Below are 5,000 nucleotides of genomic sequence, written 5' to 3' on the forward strand. Positions count from 1 at the left end.
AAAATATTTAAACTCAACCTGTAAGCATAACGCCATGTACCTTTCCTTGTTTCGGTCTGGCCTTTAACCTTGAAGTTACATTGAAAGTAGAATATAATTAATTAGATTCATTAATGATACTCTGACAGATAATTTTGCTTCTTTCATAATCAGTGTGTACGAATGGGTTGGTTATTTCAATTATCTCTCTTTATAAATAATCACCTCTTCATTTATCTTCCTTGCCTAGATGGATAGATGAACGGATAAATAGATAGATAGCCTTAAAGATCAATAATAGATAGACAGATAGATAGATAGATAGATAGATAAATAGATATGGAGATACACACACACACACACATACAAACACACACACATACATACAAACACACACACACATACACAACACACGCACACACACATACATATATGTATGTATATATCTATATATATATATATATATATATATATATATATATATATATATATATATATGTATGTATGTATTGAACATCAAATCAAGAACACGTATTTGCATGACGGAATACAAGCACTGCTCGATCCACCAGCCTTTTCTCTCCACTACGAGTCATGCATGAAAGCAAAAGACTGAAGGCAACACCCATGCACTTGAATATTGACATGATGTAGCATGAAGTTCAGCGTAAAAAGGTGAAGTGAGAAAAAAATGACGAAAGGTGAAGTGACGGTACAGGGGGACAGGTTGAATGTAGATGGTAGGCTGAGGATTGTAATAATACATAACCTCAGGTCACGCCATTGCCTTCATATTTCCTCCTCCCTCCAACTTGCTCTTCTAGTCATCTACCCCCCCCCCCCTAGTTCCCGACCCCTTTCCCCTTCCCTTAAGTTACCGTTCCTTTCTACTATTCCCCAAGTCATCAACTTTTACCTATTAGAGTCACAGACCTTATTCACCTCAGAGACATTTACTCTCTCTTCCTCAGGTCATTTAATTCAATTCATTGTTTTTTTCCCTTCCCCCTTTTCAGTAATATGTGACATGTGATCATCCCTGTAATCCCTCTCCCTCAGGTCATCTCTCCCCCTCACCCCCCCCCCCCCCATCCAACCAGGTCATCTCTCCTCCCGAAACTCTTACTCATCAACACCTAGTCAGAATAGGTGACCTAAAGACCTGATAAGCCAGATAAATGACCTGATAAGGTGATAAAGTAAGGTAACCTGAGCTAGATTGGGGAGGGTAAGGTACCTGGTTTCAGCTTAAGGAGTGAAAGGGGTAGATGACCTATGACCACCCCCCCCCCTACCCCACCACTCCTCAACCCCTATAAAAAGATAATGACATGTTGACTTATCCCTTTTTTTCTTTCTTTCGTTTCTTTTTTCTTTTCTTTCACATTTCTATGGCCCATATGATCTGGTATAATAGAAAGAAAAAGAAATGCAAGAAATAAGGGAGATGGAAAATAAGATACGAGAGACTTAAGGAATATAAACAGAGAGATTGACAATAAGATATATGGGAAATAAGAAAGATGAAAAATGAGAGATAGTAAATAAGTAACAGAGATATAAGATATAAGAAAGATGAAAATGAGAGATAGGAAATAAGGAACAGAGAGATAAGATATAAGAATGATAAGAAATAAGAAACATAAATAACTTAAAAGAGAAATAAAAAATATTAGGATGTCATGGTCGAAAATCAATAAATGGGGTTCTCATTATGGGCCTTTTTCTTTATAAATATAAAACCGGCTCTAGGATATGTAGTCTTCGTTAGACACGGTCCTACAAAGACACACGTACACACACGCACACGGAACTCACGTAAACATAGAGAGAGAGAGACAGAGAAGGAGTCTTAGAGTGGTCAGGAGCCTTCAGTGTCATGCCCTCCAACTAATAGGGGTGACCAATAAGGCGGCACCGCCGCCGTACTAACCTAAGCCACGCCCACTGCGCTCATGACCTCCGGCGTAACCTTGACCCGTACAAACACCGTACAAGTCACTCTCCCGTCCTGACGCGGCCTCCCCCGGGGACAACCCACCAGGGCCCCTGCTTTACCGGGCCTAACCGCAGCCCGAAGCTCTACTTCTGTACAAGCCGGCTACGCTACCGACAGCCTACATTACCAGTAATAAACGTAACAACAGGCCGTGAGTTAACATCAACTAAAACCCTGACATATTGGTGGACAGCCGTGGTAACAAGCATCCCACAAGGAGATAAAAACGAAAAAAAGAGAGTGAGAACGAAATACAATACAATATTATTATTACTATTATTATTATTATTATTATTATTATTATGATTATGATTATTATCATTGTTATTATTATTGTCATTAGTATTATTACTATTATTAATATTATTATCATTATCATCATCATTATTATTATGGTTTTGGTGTTGTTATTATTATCATTATTATTATCATTATTATTATTATCATCAACATCATCATCATCATCATCATCATCATCATCATCATCATCATCATCATCATTATTATTATTATTATTATTATTGTTGTTGTTATTATTATTAGTAGTAGTAGTAGTATTGTTTTTGGTGTTATTATTATTATTATTATAATTATTATTATTATTATTATTATTATTATTATTATCATTATTATTATTATTATTATTATTATTATTATCATTATTATTATTATTATCATTATTATTATTATTATCATTATTATTACTATTATTTTTTATTATTAATATTATCATGATCATCATCGTCATCACTAAAATCTGTTATTACTACTATTATTAATGTCATCATCATTATTATTATTGAAATTGGTGTTATTGTTGTTATTATAATTATCATTGTTATTATCTGTTTCTGTCATCACCACCATCATAAAAAAAAAAAATATTTTTGTCATTATTATCATCAATGTTTTTATTATAATCGTTACTGTATCGCTATTGCTATTACTGTTACTATTACTTTCAACACTATTATATTGTTAACGTTGTTGTTGTTATCATTATAGGCAATATTATTTTCAGTGTTAGTACGATGATGTTTATTATTATCATGATCTTATTATCATTATTATTTTTATTTTCATTTTTATTATTGTTGTTGTTGTTCTTTTTCTTCTTCTTCTTGCTTTGTTGTTCATTTTTATTGTTGTTTGATCCTAAATATTATTATTATCATCATCATCGATATCATTATTCATATTATTATTATTATTATTACTTTTATTACTATTACTATTACCGTTATTTTTATCTTTATCTTTATCTTTATTTTGTCTTCATCTTTATCTTCATCTTCATCTTCATCTTCATCTTCATCTTCATCTTCATCTTCATCTTCATCTTCATCTTCATCTTTATCTTTATCTTTATATTTATCTTTATCTTTATCTTTATCTTTATCTTTATCTTTATCTTTATCTTTATCTTTATCTTTATCTTCATCTTCATCTTCATCTTCATCTTCATCTTCATCTTCATCTTCTTCTTCTTCTTCTTCTTCTTCTTCTTCTTCATCTTCATCTTTTATTTTATTTTATTTTTTTATCTTTATCTTTTCGTTATCTTTATCGTCATACTACCGTTATCATTATTATTAATCATTCTCATCGTCATCCTCATTAACATCATCATTACTATCATTATCCTCCTGATTATTAAGATAATTGTATTTTTAATCACATTTTATCATTATCATTATCAATGTCATTAGTACTTTTATTGTTATCCTCCTCTCTTATCTTTTGATTGTTATTATCATCATTACTTGTATTATCATAATTGTTGTGAGGAGTATGATCGTCACTCTCGCAGTTATGATCGTTCTCATCACTATTTTCTGTACTATTAGCATCACTTTTGACTGCACTATTTCAGAGTATCTTTAGTGCCACCGTCATCATTATAAACCATCGTCTATCAAAATTATCAATGAACATGCACGAAGACGAAATGTATCTGTCTGTTGATTATTTTAACATCTTTGTTTGAGTGAGATCCAGATACATATAAATGCCTTTTTACATGTGAACGATTTTTGTTTTAGGTGTATGACAGTGTATGGTGCATTGTTAATCAGTAGCAACTATGTTCCTAAACTAGTGATGTTTGGATTTGTCTTTGATATAAGCGGAACTAAAGTGGAGTTTAATTGCTAATGATAACTTTACAGAGGAAAATATATCAGAAAATACATTAGCACACATCCACTGTGGAAGGAGTGGTAGTGTTAAGCAGACATGCACAAACAGTGCCTATTGTCGCTATATAATACATGGAGAAATAACGAGGCGGTGATATGGTGGCTCACAGTGATTCGGTGCTTCATAACCCATTCGCCTGCAATGTCTGATTAAGTGTTGGAGAACCACTAACACTACTCTTGAAATAGCAGGGAAGAGAGAGAGAGAGAGAGAGAGAGAGAGAGAGAGAGAGAGAGAGAGAGAGAGAGAGAGAGAGTCAGAAAGACAGACATACAGACAAAAAGACAGAGAGAGAAAAAAAAACGAGATCTTTTTTCCTCGGTATCATGTCCTGTGTGCTTTTTTTTTTACCCCGGTCCTGGAAGTCCCTCACTTCATCCATCAAGTGTTATTACTCTGCTTCAAACGGAACTTGGTAAAGCCAAAAGCAGAAGTTGATTTGCAAAGAGAGAAAGAAAGATCTAAGTGCTATAGGTTGAATAAAAAAGTTGAGTTTAGCGGTAAGGTGAGTTAGAAATGGCAATTAATTTTGAAAAATAACCATCTGCAGAGGTTATACAACATACATATTCGTAGATATAGGGAATATGTATGTACATACGCATGTGCAATATGCATATGAGACAAAACAAAACAAACAAAAACATAGTTAACAAAAAAAAAGTTTGTCCGTAAGGAGTATGAATACCACCCATAATCACCATAAATAATAACACACAACCAGTTCTCCCTGGCACTGTCTCGCCTTCCCTCCCCCCCCCCCTTTCCTTCCCCTCCCCATCCCTCACCCCCATGATTCCTACGCCCCACCCCACCCACTCCC

The sequence above is a fragment of the Penaeus chinensis genome, chromosome 15 (genome assembly GCF_019202785.1).
Source record: "Penaeus chinensis breed Huanghai No. 1 chromosome 15, ASM1920278v2, whole genome shotgun sequence".
Taxonomy (NCBI): domain Eukaryota; kingdom Metazoa; phylum Arthropoda; class Malacostraca; order Decapoda; family Penaeidae; genus Penaeus; species Penaeus chinensis.